This window comes from Triturus cristatus, chromosome 10 (genome assembly GCF_964204655.1).
Source record: "Triturus cristatus chromosome 10, aTriCri1.1, whole genome shotgun sequence".
Taxonomy (NCBI): domain Eukaryota; kingdom Metazoa; phylum Chordata; class Amphibia; order Caudata; family Salamandridae; genus Triturus; species Triturus cristatus.
The window spans coordinates 904,914,972-904,924,768 of NC_140593.1; positions in this window are offsets into that span (position 1 = coordinate 904,914,972).

Below are 9,797 nucleotides of genomic sequence, written 5' to 3' on the forward strand. Positions count from 1 at the left end.
TAGTTTAAGAGTTAATTGTAGAGGAATGGGCATATTTAAGATACGTGTGATGGTAATAGGGTAGGGGTTAAGGTTGATGCTATATTGTACTCCAAATGCAGTCTTGATTATTGAAGTGTCATTGCCAAATGAAACGTTTGTCATTATGAAATTGACTTCTTGTGTTCAGCATTGTGTATTTTTACATTATAGCATTCTTTACTTTCTCTGACACACACCACTGTAGATGTATTTTGTATTGCTTACCCCTTAATCAAGAGGCGGGTGGAATAATAAACTATTTACATTTTCAATTTCTAATATTTATTTTCATTCACCAATGTTGCTGATATTGCAAATATACTATTGCTCTGATCACCTTCTCTTCAGTACACAGAAACTATTGAGCTATAGTCGCTGGTGCTGCTGACTGTTTCGGTTGCAGAGCTCCAATGATGACTAGTCTTCACCCAACCTCAGGCCCCTTCTCCCGCCATCCTGCACTTGTCTCTTTATTTCCCTTCTCCAGCTTCTTTTCATCACTGCATTCTCTCTTGGTCACTGCTCTCCTATATTCTCTTCTTTCTCTTTTCTCCCTTTTCTGCCTTGATCTGAGGCTGAAGTGACAAATGAATCCCAGTACCAAAAATATGTGCTGTTGTCCATCACACGCTGGATGTGGATATTGTTAAGGTTGGGACCAATCCGAGAGATACAATAGAATAGTACTCTATTTCTTGTACTTCACTGAGGAATAAAACCCATTGGATCTATAATTATCAGTGCTTCTTGAGCTACCTGGTCTTATTCATCATGTCTGAAGAACAGTACAAATAAAGAGAGTGACTCTTCCTGATTATGGTTAAATGTGTTTTAAAGTTATTCCTTGGCTGACGTGCAAGCATCCACTATTTTGCATGCTTTTTGATATCTGCGTTTGCACCCAAACCAAATAAATGAGAGATGTGGTTCAGTCAATGGCAAATATTATATGGTTTTCTTATTACATACTTATAATGCGATGTTGCATCGCTTGATTAGCTGTTATTTTCTAAATAATTATCAAATGAGTTGTGGGTCTGTTCTATTTCTTTACCATGGCACATACACCTTTTCTGTGCATGTTTACACATGCAGGTTGCAGGAATATTAATCTTCTGACCAAGTTGTGCTCTATAGAAAAGTATTTCATTATGTCACTCTTGACATGTACTCCGCACTCCTCTAGCTTGTGTAACAATCCATGGTGCAGAAGATGCAGTGGCACCAAGGAACACAAGAGTAAGGGACCTCTGCTCCCCAGTATGCTTGCTTTTGGACTGTTGGGTTCCTTGCTGTTCTACTGCTCCTGACAGAGGCCTTCAAACACAACCAAAATGGTGAAGATCGAGCAAAACAGAGCTCCGCCATACTGGAGTACTTTGACAAGTTCTATTCCATCTTTGTGAGGGCCCTGACATGAATTGAACTTCCTTTTCAGAATGCTCCATGGAGCAATATCACAGTATATGTGGGCAGATGATACCCCAGAGTATACTGTCCAGTTCTGAAGGACAGAAATCTGGAGTGCAAGTAAAAAACTGAGGCAATCTAAAAAGATCTTCTAAAAATATTATATATCTGTGTTATTAACCCTTTGCCCGGAGACTGTGATTAGTGCCAGATATACAGTGAACCTTTATACGTTATAACAGAAAGAATACAGGCGAATGGACATAAAATATATGGAATGTAAAATTCTAAAAAGCATAAGCATCCACTCATCCTGAGATGTGCTTTTGTTTCCCAAATATCTTCCTATTAGATGTGAGCGCACCATTGGATCGAAACGTTATCCTGCTCGGATACATTTTTGAATTTTTATGGAATTTTGTGATGTTTGTGGAGCTTTCACCACCACTCACCCTTGAAATGGCAATGAAAAAGCTTTACATACCACTAACCGAAAAAATTGAATGTTTGTTGTGGCTGCAGAAAACCACAATAACAGGCAGGTGAGGAACATTTTCCGTTTCATGACTTGTAAAACAAAAAAAATACCCAAGAACTAATACATCAAATGATTTATAGCTCCTAGCTAGAGCACATGCAATACCTCACACTCCTATTCACTTGCAAGTGATGATTTGTTCTAGGTGCAGCCTCACTGTTACACACTATTACATGAACTGTAAAACGCCATTCTATTTTCAATTTGGATGCACATTATCCAACCTTAGTCTGTGCACAAAAAGTTCATTGCCGTTCATGGGTCATTTAATACCACAGTATCCTATTCAAGTTTAGTAATCCATGCAAAGAGATTCCAGAATTCAGAATTTATGTGTTCTCTATCCTTTTTTTCCTACTCCAAATCACATTTGGCAGACCAACATGTTTCATCCCCTTTTCCTGGGAATTTCTTCAGGGCTGTGATTAAATTCAATATACAAAGTCTTACTAAAATCAATGTCAATATGTATGTAACCCTTGAAAATAAATCCTTTGGCATTCGACCTAATATCTGCAATGGACATAACTATACAATTTTATCATCAACATCAAAATACATCATTTTTCTTTCTTCCTTCATATAACCCTTTGTATTAGAAAGTTAGACACTCATTTATTCATTTGAAACACATCACCTCCAATTTGGATGTGTTCAACTTCTAAATATTTTGTTTCATCACTGAGACCATTGTACATTTTTATCTTCTAAATTTTCATTTCATGCAGGACATCCTGTCATTAAGTATTTACCATCCTAAAAGTCCACCAGTGTGTCCCTGTTGATACAGTAAACTTCAAATGTTCCTGCATCATTAATAAATGTATGTAAATATAATAAGAGGATGAACTAAGATTCACAAGATACCCTCAGTTTATGTTTTTATTAGTTGATGTTTCATACAGATAAAAATATTTTCCACTATAAATGAAAGACCATGTCTTGTTCCACCTTTTATTGTATCTGAAATGTCTCCATGTTTTCGATATTTGTGTACAATTATTTCATAATTACAAGGCATATATGGCATTCACCATTCAAGGCCTGGTTTGAAAGAGGTGGTGTCAAGTTTGAGATGTATTGTAAAACATAATTATTAAAAGTGCAATAAAGATGAGAATTGCAGCCTCCGTAGCTGTAATATGAGAGGTTCATTATGCCCCTCTCTCAACAATAGCTATACAAAGCATATTACAGTCTACATACCTGCATATATGGTTTATGATGCAGTGTTTTCGTTAATTTAAAAAGAAAAAATATTTAAGTAAAACCAGGGTGCAAGGGGTTACATTCGTGCAGTGAGGTCAAATTGAGGAGGCCTCCTGACTTGTGGCAGAACTGTTTCCTCATGTAAAGTCTTGTCGCATGCATTTGGCGAGGCGAGGCAGTGAACAGCATTTTTCTTGCGTCAATTCAGCTGTGCTGTGGTAATGAACTAGAATTTGACCTATGCGTTGTACTAATACCTGACTACATGTGTGATTATTAGTACACTTGCTACAAATAGCGTGTGTGGTTGACCCACATTTCTTTTTACTGGAAGTGTGTGTGTGGGGGGTGTGTAGCTGTGTGTTGCTAAGTTGTTTCCTCCTATGAAAACCTATTTTTTTAATTTGGACCTCTGATTTTTGACATCTGGTGTGGTGTGAGACTCTCAAATGGAGTCTTCCTCACTTTAATGGCCCCGTAGGTCCCAGTGAATTTGGTCTTGAACTGCAAACTCTGATACCTACCTTTTGATATAAGGTCAGCTGCTGCAAACAGCTTTTGGCAGGTTGCAAGTGTCACATGTTAACCTGTGTGTACACACATAGACTAAGAGAGGATAACTGCTTACCGACTCAGCCTGCCATTTGCATATAGGCAGACCTGTGGAGGAGGAGACCCAGTCTACAATGTGTGTTGCCTGGCACATAGTGATACCAAGAACATATAATTCAATTGGATACTGAGAGGAAATGCTCCTTTTCTTATGGGTAAACTGTTTGATCTGTAGTGTTTCAATGTTGCTATCAGATCAGCTGGCACAGGAAGGTGGTGATCTGTGAGTTTTGTATGATTATATGATTATTAATCTTTTCTTACATATAAGGGATATATCCTAGAAGGGGTAGTGAGGATGGAACATCCCTCAAACATCTTTGTTGGGTCACATGCCCACATACGTGCTTATTCTGAAAGGCAGGTATGGGCCAGGAATGTCTGGGAGTACTCCAATTTAACATTTCCCACCTACAGGGCCCCTGGGTGTCCCTCAGTCTCATGCTGCGTGATGACACTAGTGATCTTGTTCGCATAAACGCAAACTGTGGAGATATTTGTCATCTTCGTAGTGGCACTTAGGTTTGTAGATGCTTCATTTTAGTCAGCTACAGTTGGGTAACAAGGGTCCACTCCAGCACCAACTCTACTTTCCTGCCCGCCTGTGCCAAACCAGAGACGAAATGCCTCAGACAGTAATCCAGCAGGTAATGTCCCCAAGTTGAGCCTTCATATAGCAGCTCTCCCATGTGTCTTGTCACTTGTCAGACCATGCCTTCACTTGTGATTCAAGCAGTGGACATTTGTGACAGTGGTGCAACACACTAGCATATAGGAACCCATCACATGGAGAGACATGTTTGAGCCAGGACTCAACTACATGGGTTATGTGTTTTCACATATTTCCATTTCATCCTAATATAGCTGCAAATAATTAATGTGTCTCCTGCCAGCACTCACGCTTGATAGCTCTGCTGGTTAATGGAGCTGCTGGATAGTTTTTAGTGTAATTGTATCACTGTTTAAAACACTATGAATTAGACTGGAGGTCTAACATGCCAGCTGCAAAGGATTAATGGAGTGGTGTGGCTCACTGGTTAGAGGCGGCAGACCTGGGAGCAGAAGTCGGCCCGGGACCAGGGTTCGATTCCCGACGCGGCAGGGTCTTGGGTCAAGGTCAGCGGACTCGACAATTCTCGCCTCGGTGCCTACTCTAACCATGGCCCCACTCAGCAACTCTGGGCAATAGCTTGCTTAATCTCCACTTACGGCCCCATCAGCGCCGGGGATGCTTGTCTTCACCTTGGAGATGCCCAGTAGGGACCATCTCACAGGGAAAGCCAGGATGGGTTCCCCATAGCGCTATACAGCGCCGGGACGCCCCGTTGCTGGGCAGCTGTGCGCTTTACAAGTCTACTACATTTACAACATTTACATTACAAGTAACATTAGGGATAATCTGTAATTATGGTAGAGAATTCAGTAGGTTAATGCTGTTGCACAAATCCTATTGTAACCTCGCAGCCACATTTTCAGTCATGATAAAACAGCTCCACAAACAGCGGCATGTATCGTGTAAGATATTATGGTCTATATTTATGTCCCAGTTTGCGTTGCTCTTGGACCACGCAATATGGTGCAAGAGTGACTCAAACCTTAAGTCATGCTTTTGAAGCCATGCAAAGCCACTTTGCATGTGAGAAGGAAGAGACAGAGTACATAATGAATTTCCACTCTAAGATCTCCTAAAAAAAAAAGGCACTCTGTGCTCCATCTTGATTGATTCCGTTTTTAAAATGATCAGATCGCAATTGTAAGAGTACCACAGGCTTTCAGCATTATATCTTACTCTTTCACCATAATTGGTCCTAATGTTTTATAAGAACGGTCCAACTGCTTTCGTCTGAGGAAAATACATACTTTTTGTCCCTCCATGCCACACTCAGATGGACAAGGTACTTGAACTTGAGGAAAGATGCCACACTGTGATTCAAGAGCTATTTTTTTGCACCTTCAACAATTCCCTCATCCTGATCGGAGTACTGCTAATCAGGTCCAGAAATATAGCATGTGTTCTCCCAAGACCCGGATGTCATCTTTGAACATTAGTCCCCAAAGATTGTTACATTTTTCACATGTAACTATGAAATATCCAATGAAGTGTGTTTTTGCCTTACAAATTTACACGTTGTTCTAAATTTCAAAGTTTAGTAGAGAGTTGAACCCTTCATGTTTAATGTTCACACATCTGTGCAAAGCAATCTTTCTGCATTTTCACCATTTAAAGTAGTTTATGAAATGTATCCCAAAATTTGGGTTGGGTTTTTGAATCGTATTACAACGAGATAGCCCGCTAAAGATGCATATCAAGGAACTGATATGCATTAGATCTAGATCTATGTTAAGAAAGGTAACATAAACCCTCCATCCACTTATATATTCACTTCTTTCATTGATGTTTCAGTAAAACTATTTTCCAATGTTGTTGAGGAAGCCATGGGGGATTAGGCATTAACTAATCAGCTAATTCCATTTGAGCAATCCGAGTTGTGTGCTAGTTCTTACAATGTGTACCATACATTTGTTTTACATTATTTCATTTAAAAGTGTATGCACAAGCATTTTAGAAGTGTGTTTCATGGATGTTAAATCTACTTTTGATATGGTCTCAATTTATTATGGACTAAAATATTCAAGAAAGAACTCTTGTCATGTTTTTATCACTTTTAATCGAGTACATTCTGAGACTTGGGAAAAGGTGCATGAATGGAATTAGGGAGTGAGAACTCAGAGACTGAATGGTTACTCTGTCACCAATGTAACAGATATACCATCAGCCCTACTATGTATGGGATAAAGTACCACTAGACATTCATTATAAGAATATTGCAAGTGACTGAAAAGTTACATTGCCATATATAGGAACAAAGCCAAAGGCAGTGCTCCTTTATATGGTCCTTGAACTCTGAGGTGACTTGCAATATACTTAAAATGTATGAGAGATGGCATTTTATTTCTTATACTAAGATATGAAAATGGTGAGTTTTGTGCATGCACTCCTAATTATATAACCAAATTAATCATTTATTTATCAAATGTGTCTGCTGTCAAGGTAGCTCTTGGTGTAGAGAGCTGAAGAGCTACACATTCTTATGTTCATTCAACATGTTTATACTCAAACTCCACCATATCATATACAATTGCATTTATTTCTTCATACAATCTTAATTTCTTTAATATTTTCAAACCAAATTTTTGTACATGATATTATGCTTTTTTCAGAATTTAAAATCCCTATGCTTTCCAGATAAATCATATTCTTTAGCAAATATTTTTACGATGTCATCCACTTCTTTCTGAAAATGAAAATACAAATTGGGATTTATGCTCTACACTTTATATTTTGTCAATAGCCACTCATTTTGTGGGCTCCTCATTAAACTGTATATTGGGGCAGCTCCTCTGTAGGATCTAAAGAGTGTTGCCTCACTTAAAATCCCACCAAAAGCCTTAAAAATATAATGGTAATTTATTACCAGTTTATTTTTCTTTCCTGTCCCAAACAGAGCGTCAGACAGGAGCGGGGTTGCTGCTGAGTGACAGCAGCAGGGAGGAGGGTAAGCTGTCTATGCACTAGTTTAAAGTGTGCATGTCTTTTTGGCCCACTGTTTTGTGATGGCCAGCCACACATGTGCACTTTAAACATCTCTAACTCGACTGTTTTAAGACACCTGGGTTAGAGCAAGAGAACCGTAGAGCGCTGAATGAGGCCACACCCTCCGATCAGGGTGCTGCACTCATGCTGCATGAGAGGAGCCATGATTGGTCAACGGATTTGCTGCATCTAATTCTGGTGGTGGGAAGAGGACCGGCGTGGAGGACGTCATGTTCATCTACGTTTTTATTCCTTTTTTTTTTCCTGCACAAAATCCCGCCCCCCCCAGTAGATGGCAGCCGCCACTGCTGGATATCCTCCACCAACTTAGCTTCAGTATCACTAAGTTTCTAAATGTCATTCCAGGGTTATCATTCTGAACCACCACCATGTCGAACACCTCTATCTCAATGCTATTGGTATCTAGATTTTGCTTATATGCTGTAAAGGAAAATATGTCCTCTGTGTAACTATAAAATTAGCACTTACCTTTCAGAAAAATAATGATGCATTCATGCTGGATGCAAGACTGGTGGTTCATCGGCTATTCCATGTGCATGCTACTATGCCAGGACGCAATATTATGATGAAGGTATCATGTATACCATTTGGTATTAAGTGTGAGTAAACTATTTAGGAAATTGATAACAGAGTGGACCTAAACATAAATAGACACACTATAAGACCAGAAAGGAGCAAAGTTATTTAAAAAATATATATTTTTTATTATATTTATAAGTTAGATAGTAAACAATCCTATATTTTCACAATTTTATGAAGAAGAATAAATGACATACAATTTTTAGTTATAAGGATACATCAATAATCTTGTATGCAGCTTACACATGATAAAACCAAAACTACTGTAACTGTTTAAGAGGCTAATCATACACACATATCCATACACACATGGCCTAGGTTTGTTTAACATATATCAAAGCATGATGTTGTCGATATAGTACCTGAATGTGTGTGCCAAACAGTAGATGACCTTTAACAAGGGAACAAATAAAATTTATCACACGTGAAATAAACAGACATGGTCATTGCTATCATAATTCATGTCTACGCGCGTTTCGGCTCAACACCTTCATCAGGTAGCCATGATGGTCTAGGAAAGTAATCTGTAAAAACAATATAATTGTAAGAATTGATACTGGTCATAGAAAGTACTGGTCCTACTCAAATTCAAATACATTATTAAGACGTTATACAAAAGTTAAAAAACGTGTCACCTACAAGATACTAAAATTCTCCCTTTACAATGAACAAGGAGAAAGAAAGAAAAGTAGTAATGATAATCTAATACTGAAAAAAACACTCAAAGGCTTTTTTAATATATAGTACCATAACGTTTAGGACAAACCAGTGAAAACAGGAAAGAGCCGACCCTTAAATTGAGACACCAGTGTGGTACACAAGGAAGCATCCCAAAAGGTTAATAGAACTCAAGCTATTTGATATAACAACTCATGATAGGAGTGTTATGCCTAAGCTTCCGGATATCTTTCCCCAGTTTATTGCTGCATTCTTAAGGTATTTGGCAATAATATCTTTCATTGCCTGCATTTGCCACAGTATGTCATGTGGCATAACTGTAGTAGTTTGAACCAAGGTCTGTTTTATCTATCACCAACTTTGTTTAAGGGCCTCATTGTAAAGGACATTCTCAGTCAATTCTGCAGTGTTCAGTATTTCAACACTTTGGGCTGCACCTGACATCGGGCTATGCAACGTTAGGAGCCCTGTTTTCCATATACCATCACCATACAGCCTGGTTTGGCCACTCGTGCATGTACGGATGTTGGGCCTCTGTTCAGTGACAAAATGAAAGTCATTCCACAGACTTAGGTGCCGATTCCGATCCGTTAAAAATTATCCCCGTACGACTCGTATCCGGTCTTTTTACCGTACGAATCGTACAAGTGCCGTACGAACTGCCAAGTACGATTCGCATGGGAAAAAGTCCATACGAATCGCATTGGGAATAATTCCCCACACGTCCTCGGGTCGTAAAATGTGTCCGACACGACCCCGGACGATTTACCGTACAAATGTGAAAAGTGAAGTCCGACCGCGCAAGTACGATCCGTCCCGTGCGTCCGATGTTACAACCGTATGGAAAAAACACCGTCCGCACCGAACTCCCATAGCAACCATGGAGACATGTGCCCACATACGCGCCGAACACCCCCCCAGCCCCCGTATGTACGTGCCGAACCACCCCCCCAGCCCTCGAATGTACGTGCCGAACCCCCACCCGTGTATGTATGGAGCGTACCCCCACCCCAACAGTGTATGTACGGACCGTACCCTCACCCGCGTATGTATGGAGCGTACCCCCACCCCAACAATGTATGTATGCACCGTACCCCCACCCGCGTATGTATGGAGCGTACCTCCACCCCAACA